The 17,757-nt window shown below is 36.0% G+C and overlaps 1 long non-coding RNA gene across 1 annotated transcript; it reads left to right on the plus strand.

The window, feature by feature from the left end:
* Positions 1 to 3,307: 3,307 nt before the first annotated feature.
* LOC149779405 (uncharacterized) lies at positions 3,308 to 16,697 on the plus strand. Its single transcript, XR_016415647.1, has 2 exons — positions 3,308 to 11,117; positions 15,647 to 16,697. It is a non-coding gene; the product is annotated as an uncharacterized LOC149779405 (long non-coding RNA).
* Positions 16,698 to 17,757: the final 1,060 nt, after the last annotated feature.

Consider the following 17,757-nt stretch of genomic DNA (forward strand, 5'->3'; position numbering starts at 1 on the left):
TTATGATGTTAGTATACATCGTGGTCATATTTTCATACACGTTGAATGGCATTGATAATTACTATATGATTGACAAACACTTTATACAGATGCTGCATCTGCCTTAAAAAGTCATCCAGTAAGTTAGACAAATTCACCTAACATAATGTGATTGGGGAACATATTTGATGGAGAAAGCAAATTTTTAAGTAAATTATGTTTCTCCAAGAATACTTACTGAATCACATTATTTAAAAAAAAAAACTATCAACCAGCCCCACAATGCAAACAGCCTCATTATTATCTTGCTCAGCTAAACACTAGCAATACATAGTGGTGCAAGAGGAGGTAATGGGCAAGAGTTATTGCCCTTTGTCGAAATAGAAAAAGATGATTTTCGTCTTTTAGCCAGGCTGAATTTAAGAGGTAGCAGGCTAATATCACCCTGTGTGTTCTGATTTAACAGTTTCTATGCTGGTTTGGCAACCTCCATATCAACTTACAAGTCAGACACCATTCCAACTAGACTCATTATCTTGGCCAACACTTTCCAGGAGAGGTCAGCTGCTTCACAGGAAATGGTCTTCACATGGATCTGTGCACTTTGGGGGTGCCTGATGATCAACCTTTTTGTGACAAGGTGGAATCAAAAGTTACCCACCTTTGTCTCTCCAGTCCCATTCCCATTAGTTTGGGATGTGGATGCAGTGTCAATCAGTTTGGAGGGATTATTAGCATTTGACTTCCCTCAGGAGCAAGAAGACCCTCCACACTGAAGGCTTGTAAGGGAAAGTGGCGTTTTTTCAGGGACTGGTACCAGACCAATACGATTGTCCCTCTGAGTGCCTCAATCCCACAACATGCATACTTTTTTCTCTGGTTTTTTGAAGAGAAACCGTTGATCCCAATCACTATTGAAGGCTACCACTTTATGATATCAGGCACATTCCGGCATTATCACAGAATTGATATTGGTCATAATAAGGACCTTTTGGATCTTCTAGCCAATCTTGATCTCAAAAAACCAAAATTCCTCTCTCACTTTCCAAACTGGAACATTTCATGGGTTTTAACATAGCCAAGTTCAAGTAAATTTGAGCCTCTAGTCCACACTTTGCTAAAGTTTTTATCATACAAAACATGTTTCCTTATGGCTTCCACATGAGCTACATGACTTTTCTGTTGACCTGAACTATCTAAGTTCAGATCACATGGTTTGGTGGTCCTTTTGACACAGCCAAGTTTTGTAGCCAAAAACAGGTTAGTGTCTGTAACCAAAGTGTCATCACTTGCTCCCTCTCTTTTATAGACAGGTTATGAGCAGCAGCCATACATGATCCTGTCTGCACTCTCAAGCACTACTTTAAATACAGAGAAAAGTTGTGGCAGATGCACACACCTCTTCCTGGCAAATGGGATATAACCCCTTGATTTGAGAACATATTTTAAGGAGAAAGCAAATTTTTAAGCAAATCATGTTTCTTTGAGAATACATAACCAATCACATTCCTTAAAAACCCTCCCAACCACCCTGCCGCAGGAGCATCCTCGTTAGTATATCGCTCAGCTAAAAACTAGTGACACCTGGTTGTGTCAGGGGAGGCAGTGGGCAAGAGGTATTGCCCTTTGTCGATTGAGATAGGTTGGAAAAGACAATTTTTGTCTTTTAGAAGGGCTGGATTCATGAGGTAGCAAGCTAATATTCATGACATAATGTGATTGGGTAAGTATTCTCTGAGAAACATAATGTACTTAAAAATTTGCCATTCCCAAAAGCCACTTCCCAGTATTGTCCAATTTGAAAGATGGCATTATGGCTAAAAGGGCTTAGAAGATTTTAGAAATGATTCCAATATGACTACCATTATTTAAAAAATACTTTAAATGAGTTTTCAAAAACTGCTTTGCAGAATTTGACCAAATTTGATAGAAATACTCTGGCATGAATTGCTCGCAATTTATTAAAATGATTCAAATTCACCATCAAATATAGCTGCCATTACTAAGTACAGAAAAACATTTAAACAACTTATCAGATTGAGATGAAATGTGACAAAAATCATCCTGGTATAAAATATGGACATTAAGTTTGTAACTAAATAAATAAACACTCTAGAAAAACAGAATCAGATGAAATTTTTCAAATTACCCTAGTATGAAGGGCTTTCAGATTTATACAAATGATGCTGATCTGAAACCAGACATGATCCTTGTACTAAAACCCCACCAAAAAAGAAAAGCAGTTTAACTGGTTATCTTGCACAAAATTTGACATAATATTAAAATTAATATTGGACATATGATACTGATACACCATCAAATATGGATGAAAATAGCAAATAAAATGGAGATATCTTCAAACAATTGTTTTCGTAACATTTTCAGTGTAAAGATTTCGGGTAAATCTTTAAAGTGATCATCATACTTATATCATGGCTAATTCCTATTGCAACTTGTTACTACATCGATGTCAGATATGAACAGTCTCGGGTTAACTTGGGCCTCTTGTTTCATGTTTGGAATTTGATGCAGAGATTTCCCATTTCACATGACATCTTACCATCTCCTCTGCATTCATGATCCATAATGCTGAAAGGTTCCTCTCACCTACATCATTATACATGATGTGTGAAATTTAGATAGCTTGAATACCTCAGTTGATTTTGCCCAGAGTGGCCGAGTGATCTAAAGCGTTCACCGTTCCAGATCACTGCCATCTCACCTCTGTCTGCGTGGGTTCGAGTCCAAGGCTCAGCTAGCATGGGTACGTGGGAAAGCCTGCCAGTAGCTTCTGGTGGGTCGGTGGGTTTTCCAGGCTTCTTCCTCCACCAGTTATACTGGCCGCCATGTATAACCTATCTTATGCTGAAAAATGGTGTTAAATCCTAGAAGAAGAAGAACAACAACCTCTGTTGGTAAGGTGTAAACTAAGCCAACACGTTAGGCACTTGTACACAAAGTTAACATGTCAGTAAGGTGTAAACCAAGCTAACATGTCATGAACGTGTACACAGAGTCAACACGTCAGGTATAAACTAAGCCAACGTGTCAGGCAAGTGTACACTAAAGTGAAATGTCAGGTGCAAGCTAAGACAACATGTTGGACATGTTTACACTAAGTTGACATGTCCGTAAGGTCTAAACTAAGCCATTATGTTGGTAAGGTGTACACAAAGCCAACATGTTGGTAAGGTGTACACAAAGCCAACATGTTAGTAAGGTGTACACAAAGCCAACATGTTGGTAAGGTGTACACAAAGCCAACATGTTGGTTGTTGTTGTTCTTGTTGTAGGATTTAACGCCATTTTTCAGCACATGATAGGCTATACATGGCGGCCAGTATTAATGGTGGAGGAAGAATCCGGGAAAGAACCACCGACCCTCGAGACATGTTGGTAAGGTGTACACAAAGCCAACATGTTGGTAAGGTGTACACAAAGCCAACATGTTGGTAAGGTGTACACAAAGCTGGCAAGAACACCAATGAATATTAATGAGAATGTCACCATAAGACCGATGACCTGAATCCTACTATTTCATTTCTGGCTTCAATTAGTATATGAAGTGGCATTATGTTCATTTTCACCCTGTACCAGACATAAAAGAAACCCAATCCAAACTTTTGGTTGCAAAATATTTTTTTCAGATAGACCTTAATTGTCAGAACATCCATACATAGGGAGTGTCCATACCCACCCACAGATGAGAAAGAGTGGTTGCCATGAAAATATCACAAAGTTACATTTTACCTTTGTAGAACCTTACCTTTGAGATAAAAACTTTATTATCAGGTCATTTGGTACATTCTCCTTGGCAAAATAATAATGGATTGGTTTTTGTTTGATTGTTGTAAGAAAATGATTCTTAAGACAAAGGGATTTCTTTGTACAAGAGTGCTATTTTGCATGTAGAAAGTTATTTTGTTTACAAAGATAGTGTTTTCTTCACTTAAAAATTGCCTTCTAGAAAATCCATAAGTAGTGGGTCATTTTTTAAATTTAAAAGCATTGTGCTCTGAAAAGACTGAAATCTTTACAGTGATGAAATTGGCATTTTTCATGAAGAAATGAAAATCCTTGTCAGTAAAAGATATTGCCATACTTTATGAAGTAAAATTCTGTTCTGAATGAATTTGTATAGGCAAAGAAGATGTGTTTGATACACAAGCCATAAGACAGAGCATATTCTTACAATATTTGTTGGTCCATTCATGATTTCATTTTGACACAATTAGCTGCATTCACCACCATCTACTATTACTAAATTTTATAGGTAACTTGCACTTGGGACGAGAAAGAAACCTCAAAGAGTCAATAGTCAGCATCACAGTGACAGAAAAAACAAAAACAGTTTCATATAAGAACTTGGCTTGTGTACCCAATATTTTCACTTAACTTTGTTAATGATAAGAAAGATGCCTAGTTATTTTGAGATCATAAGGTCAAATGTCAAGGACAGTGATTCTAAGATGAAATATGTTTTGCACACAAGTTCTTTATCATCTGCTTTGACCAAACTTTGTGTATGGCTTGAATTTGAGACAAGGAAGGCACTTATTCAACTTATGATCAAAAGGTAAAATTTCATGGTCAAAGGGACTTAAAGAAGAAAATATATTTCCACACACCTATTTAAGTTATGCCTTGACTAATCAGATGGCATGCATTTGAGACAAGGAAGACACCAGCTGATTTGGAGGATTAAAGGTCAAACATTAAGCCAATTGGACACAGGAAGGGGATGTTTTCCACAAAATAAGTTGTCCTATGTCACATAACATGAACAGTTATTGTGGACAGCTTGCATTGGAGAAAAGAAGGGCACCAGTTGATTTTGGGGTCAATAGATTAAAGGTCACAGTGACTGAGAATGAAAGGCCTCCACAAAATATCTTGAGGTCTGTGTCTTTTATCTTGGCCAAATTTTATGGATGGCTTGCATTTAGGGCAAGGAAGACACCTTTTGATCTGGGATTAAAAAGTCGATTAGTCGATGAATGAAAAATGGTTTTACATAAAAGTATAATAATACTTACAACAGGCAGGCATATAATGTATCACTTGTGGTACTCTTGTGAGTATGAACATTTTATGTACAGTCTGTAGGAATATTTTATTTACAGTCTGTAGGAATATTTTATTTACAATCTTTGATATAAAACAGCCTGGCAAAGGTGTAAAATATTTTAATGAAAAGAGGGATCTTTGTTAGTTCACCAGGCCAGAGGGCCAAGTGAATTTTTGGTATGACTGCATCCATTGTGTTGTTCATCCACCAACAATTTATATTTTCAACTTCTCAAAACAAATTGGACCCGTTTCAATCAAACTTGAGACATAGCTGTGGTTGTTAAACCAGGATGTGGTTAAGAAACCAAGCTTTATGTGTGATGTCTTACCTTAAGTGGGAAATTATATCAATCAAACTCTGAGCAGAACGACAGCCAACTATCATTAATGAATAGTGGGAATGAATATCTTTACCACTGCCTCTAGACTCCAATCTAAGGACAACTACCCAAACGTTTGAATATCTTTACCACTGCCTCTAGACTCCAATCTAAGGACAACTACCCAAACGTTTGAATATCTTTACCACTGCCTCTAGACTCCAATCTAAGGACAACTACCCAGACGTTTGCTAAATGGCATCATCTATAATATGGCCCTCGGTAGAACCATCAATCAGAATCCTTTCGAGTTCCAACACATCAATGTTTCCAATAGAGAAGTCACTCGAGATGGTTGGATGATGTGTACCTGAGCTTTTTAACTTTGCCCCAGAAAAATTACTTGAGATCTCACTTGACACTATGAAGCCACATGACAGCTAGGTACCAACAGCAGTATTTGTACAAAGATTATGCAGGACTATAAGTTTTATGGGAAATAGATTTCACTCCAGACCAAGGCAGTGACAAAGGACATTTCCACCCTATTAAGAATCGTGTCAACATCTTGCATTAGTTCTGATGAACACAGCATTATCTTGTATGCAGCATTTTACTATATTCTGGAATTAAACAGTTTGAGAGAAATGATCCTAATCTATTAGACAATAATATGGAACATGAAGAAGCTATGGAGATAGGTGTTGTTTTTGAACCAGAACAAAAAGATAAAATGACAGTCACAATGCCAAGATAGCCAGAACAAGAATAATATTTGGTCTCGTTTTGCTCGTGACTTTGCTAACCAGAGAAGATTTGTTAAGCATGTCAAATCGATCACGCTAGTCAGAAATAATACCACAAATGTTTGAGACTGAAAGAAACATTGGAAGAGTGTGGAAGAGGTGTGGCCTCATCTCTGAAAGAGAAGATTTTGAGAAAGTGGTATAAAGACTTGCATGATGTTCCATGCCTCTATTGACATTTTTGGAGACAAAATGCATCAAAACTCATGCAAATGAGGACAGACTACCCGTTGTTCATCAACTTATTTGACAGAACCTTTTGAGGAACAGTCGGGTGTGACCTCTTGACTTCTCATTAACTATGAAAACACAGAACGAAAATAATGGATACCCGGGAACTTCATTACTTGATGGCTTACAGTTTGTAAAAGCTTCTTGGAATCCTGTAGCCTGTGCTAAAGGTGAACTTCCCAAACCTATATCTTCAGCACAGACGACTTCGACCAGGATGTCGCTCAGGAACTGTCCAAGCATCTTCAAGGCATCTTTGACAGCATAGCTGTCAGTGGCCCAATGAGCTCTTCAAAGGACCGCAGCCAAGCTTGGTGTGCCTAGTGCTCTCAGCACAAAGTCTGAGCAGATTTTACAGGATCTGGAGAGAAAAGGTATCTAGCTCCACTCTTGGAAACATGATTGAACGATGTGGCTTAAAAGATCATGGTAGTATCATAGCAATTAATGCGCTAGTGTGATAACAATTATCGCCAGTGTGGTTTTATCATGTTGCCATGGTATATTTAAAAAAACGTGTACTTGACATTTATACCCGATTACCTCAGACTGAACAATGATACTCCTGGCAACGAATCCACGATGTAGTATGAGTACGTCAAATACCAGAACATACCAACCTCAATACAAGTACCCATCAAAAAATAGAGATGCATGATGAGAATGTGTACTTGCTTCCACACAAATCTTTCCTGGAGAGTACAAGGAAAATCCAGACAGCTGGTGTCTCTGCTGAATATTATGTCACCGGATCACGCTGCAGAACAACGGATGGTCACTGTTCGAGTTGGCACAGTAACAGCTGAACAATCAGACCATGGAAGAAATTAATGGCTATTTACCACAAGCTAGCACAATCCTGAATTTGATCGTGTTCAGTGATGATTACATAAGATCATGTGCCACCAACATGTAGTAGTTCAGAGACACCAGCACTGGAGCTGCAGTGAGCACTGAATTTTCTGCCATGACAGACATGCTTTCATGGCTGTGTCGGTAATGCCGATCCTCTCAACAGAGCCAATTTCAGAGCCAATTTTATTTTTGCTTGTAATGGTGCATACAATGCTGAATTTGCTGTCAGACGCACTCTTACTGATTCTAGTTGAGAAATTTGCCTGATGCTTCCTCTTGGCAGTGTGGGTGTGGGTTTGGATGTGTTTTGGTATACTTGCGAGGACCTGAGTTTGAATGCACACCAGCATCTTGAGAACTGGACTACATTGTGAAGACTTACACACCAGTCCTCAAAATATTTCATTGGCAAACGGTTGAGAATGATTATAAGAGATGAATTACACGTTATTGTGAAAGTCCTCACAAAGTTGGTAATGTCTGACAGACACTTACACACAATTTGCGACTCTCCTTGGGCTGTAGACTGGTGTGAAAACGCTTAGCCAATCAGAAGGCGCGTGACTTCTGATTGTTTGTCATCCAATGAGAACATCACTACTGTGCACTGTCACTGTAAGTTTTGTTTACCTATAAATACGACTCATAAAATAATTACTAGTATTATTAGTGATTTTTTAAAAAAATAATTCTGTAAAATGGTGAACTGGTGATGCCAGCAAAAAGTGCATTATTTTAAGCCCGGTGCGGCTGATATAGTGCGGTATTTGTGGCGCGTGATTTGGTGTGTATATGGATTTTACTGCTTTGAGACTTAATGCACCTAACTTTTGGAAGATGGCAAGACGTACTGGATCAAACTGGTAAGAAACAAATAGATTCTGTATAAAATTGTTTATTATATTCATCCAAAAGAGCTGTTCGTTCTTTCATTAGTTATCATCTGTGACAACTTGCTTGTATCTGGTTCCACCCACAGGGGCTTGTATCGTTGCTTAAAATTGACCTGTCTGTCATACATGTACTATATAATAAATGTACTATATAATAACTAAGGTCTTTATTATATTCCCATGTCAAAACAGTTCACATTGATGTCATAAGAGTTGGTAAACAAAGAACCAGTTCTCTCTCTCCATTTCCTTTTCAACCTGATTGTTGAAAAAGAATATGAACTTTATAGTACAAGAAGAATATTGTGCTTTTTCTTGTTTTTTTTATTCAAAAAAGACCAAAAAGAAAAAGAATTTAAAAAAGTAAGATAGGCAAGGACAGGAAAATGGAATACCCCTGTGTCAGTACCTGATACCCTTGAAAAGTAAATGGTTGGTCCCTTTCAAACTAGTCTAGTTCTCACTCTTGATGACACAATGTATCCCCCAACAGAAAATAAGGCTCTGTACATGACAGACTCGTTGATAAACAAACTTGGTTACTTTAGTCTGAATCCTGACTTGGCATCTAACAAACAGGAGTGTTCCAAAATCATGTTCTAATGAACTAGTCAGCTACAAGTAAGACCTAGTGATTCTCGGGACTATGCTGGTTGGAGGTCCTTATCTCATCGCTGATTTTGTAGCTGGATTGGTATGAATATTAAGGGACGAAAACATTCACTGACACTCTTTTACTTATTTCTGCCCTTCCTATCATTAATAATCTGACTGTCCTATCACTTCCATATTTACTTTATCTTTGACCACACACCATCCGTTGCTTAATAGCCAAGCCCATGTGTGACTGTGTCAGTATATTTATAGATAGATAGAGCTCCCCGTTTGTTTGTACCCTGTCAATAGCAAATCTTTAATGTGATAAAAAGTGCACAGAACTTAGTCATTTCATTAATTGAATTTCTAACTTGACTGTGACATGAGTGGCAATAACACTTGCATCCTCCACACCTTTCAAGATTAAGGGTCTTTCCATATTATCACGGCAGCATATTGCATACACTGTGGGTGAGTCTCTTTTCCTCAGACAGCATAGTGATGTAGTTTATCCTATTCGGTAACTGCCGGATAAAGCCGTAAATTACCATAATGTTGAGAGTTTAGTTTTATATCTCTTTCCACTCATGAATATGAAAATTACACTGCTTGTTAAATCCACGGGAAAGGCAAAGTTGTATTTGTCATTTTTTGTGTGTGTGCTTGATTTGACATTGTAAATATCAGAAGCAGACAACATAGTATGTTCCTTCTATGTACATACATGTGTAGTCCTGCATATACCAATTCACTGAAAATGGACTTGTCTAGGAACCAGAAATGACTGACAAGCATGGTCGTCTCTTAAACTGAAAACTTCGTTTGAAGTGAAATGCTCAGATGATAACTGTGTTAGGGCCACCCTGGGCATAATCAGGTTTAAAATTATAAATCAATAAATGAACTGATTAAGTTCTGAGCATCTCTGATCTCATTTGTGCCTTTTGCTTTTTAAATTGGAGGGGGGTTACAAACAAATATGAAAGTATATTTAGAATATAGCTTAAGCTCGATTTAGTGGAACTTGCTGCTGTTATTGAATGGGATGGCCCTGTCAGCATGTGATATGTGAGAGCACTTTCACATTAACACATATATTCCTGCAGAAAATTAATTCTCAAATTTGGAAAACTCTGCATATTGCTATTTATACTTCTACACTTCCACACTAAGCCCTAACGAACTTTATTCGACTTAGGACTATCCCATACATATATACAGTAGTCAGCAGCATCGCCATTGCTTACATCAACGTACAGTGTTGACAACAGCTTTCTTGGGCAAATAAGTCTGTTGTAATATTTGTTTCACTGATGTTCTGTTACAGTGATACAGAGTTATGGACTATTACATGCTATCTCCTTTCTATTATTAGCACATGATTAATAGTTGGCCTAGATTGGACATCAGAAGATGTCACTGTCCTATGCCATATACATATACAAGTATTATCCATACACAGAGCTAGGTGATATTTGATCATAAATATATAGTTCCCACATACAAATCTTGGTGACATCATCCATATGTATATGGCTCCCAAACTACCCGAGTTAAGATTTGTCGAACTTCGCACCTTCACACAAGTCTACTACTCCCCGTGCCACTGTTGTAATATATGCTTCAGTAGAAAACAGTGTTTTAAAGTAACAACAGTAGGACATAAAAAAAACTAAAATTTACCAGAAAAATGAGACAAAAAACTCACTTTAACATTCCTAAAGGTTTTCTTATGTTTATGATAATTTTGATTGCAGAGAGATTGCTCCAAAAGCAAAAATAATAAAATTTGAGGAAAATCATGATGGTATTATAATAAAATTGCTTACTTGTTAATAAAAAAAATAGCCTATCAGATTTAGTTTGTGACCCGATTTAAAAAAAAAAATGGGCAATGTGCCTATGCATCCATCAGCTCATTCCTCGAGAAGTACAGATAATCATAGACAAAAGACAAAGTTACAGGAGAAGATTTTGATTTCAATTTATTATCATTCTTACCATTATCATGATTATCTTCAAAGGAACTAGAGTATATAGGTCAGATTGAGTTAAATATCAAGATTCTTTTCAAGGATTGTTGGAAATTGACTTTTAAAGTGAAATTGCTTTTATCATCAGATTTAAGATCATAGTACTTTCATATGTAACAAATGTTGTTTTTGAAGGATGTAATGCCATTTTTCAACACAAGATAGGTTATACATGGTGGCCAGTATAACTGGTGGAGAAAGTATCCTGGAAAACCTTAGGAAGAACCATTGACCCACGAAAAGCTGCTGGCAAGCTATCTCAAGTACCCACATTAGCCGAGCCTGAGACTCAAACCCACGCAAACAGAGGTGAGATGGCAGAGATCAGGAACGGTGAGTGCTTTAGACACTGGCCACTCAGGGCCCCTAAAACAAATATAAAGGACATTGATACAGCTATGAAATGTGTTATAAAGGTATTTACAGTAACAAAGAACCACCTAAGAAAATCGGTTACAGCAGCTCCTCATGGAACTTAAGATTTCATTACAATATTCTGAACAGTGTTACTGATGTAGGTGTCCACTGACTGTCACATTGCCAACACATGTTTAGTAGCTGACTGTTTTAGGCAGAGGTTGGTTTGCCTCATCAAAATAGTTACTAAGGACTTTGATGAGAAATTTACTAATTCAAAACAGGATAATTAGTGTAATAGATTTTTTATGGCAAGTAACTTTCTGTCATTGAGAGATTCATTCTCATGAGAACTGGGATTTGTGTGTGATTTGGACTTTTTAATGTAGCTTAAACAATTTTTCAGTCATATTGCTAGAACTGGGAGTTTATGACTTTGACTCGAAACAGTACATCATCAAAATGGGGTAGGATGAAACTGTTATTGTATCTGCTGTTTTTAGACCATGATTTCTTGTGTATAAAGCACATTAATATAGCTGCAATATTGAAACTTATACAGCATAGTGTTAGGAACGCTTTAAATTACAACCTCTGAGAAGACATATAATAAAATGCCCTTGAGATTTTGGAATTAATTGTCAAATAACTCTTTAGTTTGGAAATCTGTTGAGAACCCTGCCTCTGTGTGTAAGGAGGGCATAACATGTCAAAACAGTCTCATGATTGTTTCTGTCTTGAGATTCCTTATCAATGCTTTCTACAGAATCAAATGAATAGTGCATAATTTTTATTACATATGCAGTATTTAATGTGTTTTTATGATTAGCTTTATTTGAATCTTAAATGGTGTTTATGAATTAAGTAGTTGTCCCAATGAAGGCCCCGTTAAGTGGTCAGTAAAGAATTGAATTTTAAAAGCACTGGCTGCATCAATGTTTCCAAAATTAGAAATTAATGCTTGAATGATGGACTACTATAGCATTAAAGTTGCTAACTGAGCAACATAACACTGTTACCCTAGTCATACTGTGTAAGCTTTTGCCCCTGATAAGTATAGTGGGATTAGGGCTGGTAATTGTCTTACTTCCTGAACAAACCGTGCCAGTAGCCTAGTAGTTAGAGTGTCTGCCTCGGATGAGGGAGATTGTGGGTTCGCACCCCAGCCAGGATATATGAAAGACTTCATTTGCTTAGGCCAGTGCTGTGTGACTGAGTGGGACAAGATGCTACATGTCTGTAGCATAATGCCTATTGCTAGACATCACTATAAACTTTCTCACTGCAGACATCATTGCAATGTGACTGAAAATATTTTAAAGCTTCATTAAAAATTCAAATCACACACACATTTCCTAAATAATATCTGCTGCATACATGTTCCATTGTCTAATTGCTTTGGTCATACTGAAATTACCATTATGCCTTTTTACTTCTGGATGTATATCCGGAATCAAGTAGTTTATAAAAAAATTTTAAGTTTTGGACCACCAAGCAGTTTAGTTTTGTTTTAATTTTTGGACCACCAAGAGTTATTAACCACTTTGTTAAAAGAAAATTTACACTTAGTTCACACATATTAGGCATATCTCTTGCTTCCATAACTCTTCAATCTACTGAAATAATGGTCAACACATTTTGAAGAAAAAAATACCCGATTTTATCTGTATATACTTCTGTAAGGAGAAAGGCATCAGAGTACATTTTGTATGATTAACACAGTTAGGAGCAAATCTGAACACTTTTATGAATATGGACTGTATGAGAGAGATTCTTGAAAACTTGTCCTTGTTGTTGACTGCTGATAGGTTATACTATAGATCAGTGATTGTTCAGGCAGTACATGGACCCTCCACCAGTATGTATCAGGGGTGATGCCCTACATGGTATGATTGACTGGTATCCTAGTAGCAGCTTCTTATAATGCTTCTAACTTAATGTTGCATAGTAAAAACGTGAATGGGTTGTTGATGCAACCAAATACTGATTATCCTGATTCCTTGGAAGATATCAACATTGGGCTTGATAAATGGTCCTATAAATAATGAAATGATGTAAAGCACAAAGTTTAGGTATAAATGACATTCAGCTTGAATAAATGGCATTCCAGTTAATTGGTTTAAATATAATCACTTTGATTTTGAAGACCTCAATATTGAATATTTTTTCTTCCCATTGCAATACAGTATTTCTCATTATTGTTAAAATAGCTTGAAGGATGATGTTGTCATTGTGCTATCCAAAGTCTGTCTGATTATTCTGCAGTTGTGTTTTATCCATTCCTATGACATTTAACCCAGATATGTATCATAGCTAGACAGTGTGTCATGCACAGCGAAACATTTTCTGTCTGATGTGTTTTACGTATCTGGTATGTAGTTTTCTTAGCTTCTTGAAATATGATGATGAAACTACATGCAGATATACATTATAGCTCACCATTTTCACATATTTGATAGGTCCCAATTTTAAAGGTTACATCATAACAAGATATAAGATATGTGCTCTTAAGATAAGTAACAGAAAAGAGTGAAAAGCAATAAGCTTTGTAAAATTCAACAAATAATTTATTTCCCTAGAATGCAGAGTTAAAATGCAATTAAAAGGAACTTATGGTATTATGAATTTAACCCCAAATAATCCTAGAATTACAGACACAAGTCCTATCATTTAAAAACCTGAATAAGTTAAATCCAAAACTCAGGTTGTTGCTGTGTCTGTAGTAGCTTGTAGAGTGTTCACGTTCCAACAGTCTTTTTTTGAATCACAGTAGTATAATTCCAGGTTTGAATTCACTATATATTCCAGTGACTGTCTCTATACAAGATTTTTGTCACAGCACTTTTGTATTTTAGAGAAAATAATCACTTGAATTCAGTAATTTGAAGAAAAGATTCCAGCCAAGAATGAAATACTGAACACAACTTAATTCAACTTGAAAGTGCTAGATCTTAAAGCAGGACTGAAAAATCCTCTCAATTACAAGATTGCATAGTACTCTACTTGACCTCAGGTCACTATTAGCATTTTCTTAAACAAAACCTAGTACCTAATTGACAATAACCTACTAGAACTATCCTGATTCTTACAAAATAAAAATGTTAGTTATTATTAGAAAGCAGAACCTGGACTATGTGAATTACACTAAGGGAATTTCAAAACCTAGACCCAGACCCAAACATATTTACTTCTTCTGTTAATAATGATCCTGATATTTAGCCTATACACATAGAGAATATTTTAGCTATGTATTATTTGTTTACAGAATAAAATTTAGAAAATATCAGTTCAGGTCAAGCAGAAGATGAACTCAATTTTGGACAAGGTCAAGTCCAACATACAATGTTACATTACAATAGCATGTAATGAAATACAAAATTAAAAAATAAAAAAATAAACAAGCAATGCAAATTAAATTTACATAACAGCAGACTTTTGTGAAGATAATTTATTAAACATCTTGCCCCTGGAGTTTAGCACTTGAAATAAATTAATGTGCAATGCTCTAAAAAAAAACCCAGATGTGATCACAAAAACCACTAAGGCTGTGAATTCCTTTCTTGATGGTTACCACAAACAACTAATTGCAAGAACCCGTGATAATCTGTATTGGAAGATGAGCCCATGTATTAAGGATATCCACTTGGTAACATCTATAAGTTGAAATTACATGATTATAACATGTTATTTAAATGTATCATACTAGATTGCTTGGACCTTTTGTTGTATCAAAATAATTATATTTCAGACCATTATAGCACCATCAGAAATATATTTATTACACACTATAAGCTTTCTCATGAAAATAAAGAAATCACTGTTAATGCTAACATCTGTACTTTCAAGATTGTTTAACAAAAATTGGTGATAACTATATCTCACAATATTAAACTTAGTTCATCTTGAGTCAAAACTAATTGTTTCAGTATATCTAAGTCATATTTAGTTAATGGCGCATTATTCCATTTTTGATTTGATATATTGCTAGAGATGTTAACAATTAAACTTCTTTACTTTTTTTTACTAGCTTCAACTCATAAACTTTATGGCTGTGATACTGATGTTAAAACTTTTACATGTATTGTGCTTGTAGATGATATTCACTGGTAGCTGTTGGTGTTAAAACAAATTAATAGTATGTTAAAATAATATATTTGTCAGTGTGCACTCAAGACCCTAATGTTAATGTTTCCTATTGTCAGTATTGGTTTCTTCACATTGCTTAGAGTTGTTCCATTTAAACATACATGGTACCCAGGGAAGGCAGTGTTATGAAACTATGTGCCGTTGTTGTTTGATTTCACAGAGTTCATATTAAAATGATAAGAAATTTCTAAATTGTATCTTTGGGTGAGTAACCACTTTAAAAGAGCCTTCCCTGGGTTCCATGTATGTTTTAATGGAACAGCTCTTACACGGTAAACAGTTGAACAATTCCTGTTTCAAATGGTATCAATGTTTGGTGAATATAAGATCTGAAAGTAAAAGGGAATATTTTGTTTTAGGTAAAAACTGCAAGTCAAGTGTGAAAGCAAAAAGGAAGAAAATGACTAGAATACCGTGGTCTATGGAGGAGAATGCAGCAGCTGTAGAAGGACAGCTGGGACAATTTATAAGAACTGATTCACTACCAGGAAAAGCAACATGTGAAGAGGGAAAGAAGAAGGAACCTATTATGGCAAGGTGTCCATGGAGCCAGATTAATGGGACACTGCATACCTTGAATGCAAGTCTAGTATAGTTTTATTGCTCCAACCTAAGTTTGTCTGAATATTCTGAAGGCAAGACTTATTAAACATCTTTCAGATGAATCTGTTTATGCAACTGTTCTGTTTGTCAGATGTTTAAAATGTTAATCGACAAGATTATGTCACATCCATATTCTTGACTTGTATTATGTACCTGTTTTAAGTGTGTTCAAAGGTCTGCTGCCAACGTCTCATTTTTATTATTATTTTTTGGACTTAGGGGAAAAATCTAATTGGAATTATAGTGCAGATAACTTAAACTTTGTTTGCTTCTCTCTACGAATATGTAAAGATGAAGTTATTTGAATTACTCAAATACATTTACACTTTACAAAGGAAATTGTCTTCCTTCTTGATGTTCCTTCCAAAAACAAATTGACCGTATCTGATTATAATAGAGATTGTCCATGCAGACAGTAATGATAAATAAGATATTTTCATGTAACAATGCAGCAGGATTGCATATGTCTTCCTGTGATGCCATTTTTAGATGGAAGTTGATGTCCTTTCGTTCATCTGTCAACACCCTTTGATTACCCTCAATGGTACAGTTTTTTACTTTCTTTCACTTTAATACCATTGTAACCAACATTTTGAATTTTGTTCATGAGTGGGCTCAATATACAGGCTGTGGCCAGTTTCTTGTGTTTATTCAATAATGACGTACATATTGACTGAAATGACTTTATTTGGGATGCATCTTTTATATTAAACATTTTTGTGGAGATGAACATTTACTGTACGCAGTGAAAGATGTGTCATATTCATACATGCTTATCTGGCTCAATTAAATTATAATGCAATTTAACCATTTAATGTTTTTCTTTTTCTTCTCAACTTCCAACTGTTATTTATTTTTAATTCTTTAGTTTCAAACACTATTGGGTAGGTGGCCATAGCAGCTCAGTAGATGGATCACTGCGTTTCGTAATCCAGTGGTCATGAGTTCACTTCACTGGAGAGGAAAAACAAAGCCTGACTTTACATCCTGAATAAGAACACTGACCAGACTGTTGCTCAAATACAGGCAATGTACCTGATAATAATTGACTCTGAGAAGCTTCTGTGTCCCTTAATATTTTAGTCAGGATAGGTGTGGTAGAAATTGCCCACATATGATATAGAACCTTTCAACATAAGTGGCTTATAATTCTCAGTAGTAAAATCAGACTGATTTGTTTGATCCAACAAATTTATTGCTTTCAGTACAGGACTGTGACCATGGCCTCATAAAATAGGAGCCTATGGAAAGACTGTCTTTATTATGTTGCTTTTTATTATGTTGCTTATTTTTCAATCTTTAGCAATCAGAAATAACATGCACTTTCTTGTTGCAATATAGGTCTATCCAGTTCCCATTTCGAAATTCCTAACCTGTGTTGATATATGTCAGGTACCAACTCATCACCCCTCAAGATACATTCCTTAACCACATCATAATTAACACTTTGTTGCAATGACAATGAGGTGTAGATTTTATTAGTTTTGCCAATAAGTACACTTTGTACAAATATATTTCAATGCTGTCTTGGCCATATTGATCTACTTCCTCTTCTCTAACAATTGATACTAACCCTTTATTTATGACAGCATCAAAACACAAACATGCATGTAAAAGGAGGGTTGCTTTTCACTTTTCAGTTCTAATTTTTTAATCTAAATTGCATTTCCCCTTTTTCCTTTTCTCTCTGTATTTTCGTCTCTTCTTTTTTATTTCCATTTGCCTATTGACCATTCCGTTGGCCTAGTGGCTAGAGCATCAGTCCTAGATGGGGGAGGTTGCTGGTTCGAATCCTGGTCGAGTCATACCAAAGACGTAAAAATGGTACAGCTTCCGCGCTACGTGCTCAGCATTAAGAGTTCAATGT

The sequence above is a fragment of the Sinohyriopsis cumingii genome, chromosome 17 (genome assembly GCF_028554795.1).
Source record: "Sinohyriopsis cumingii isolate HCF-2022 chromosome 17, ASM2855479v2, whole genome shotgun sequence".
Lineage (NCBI taxonomy): Eukaryota > Metazoa > Mollusca > Bivalvia > Unionida > Unionidae > Sinohyriopsis > Sinohyriopsis cumingii.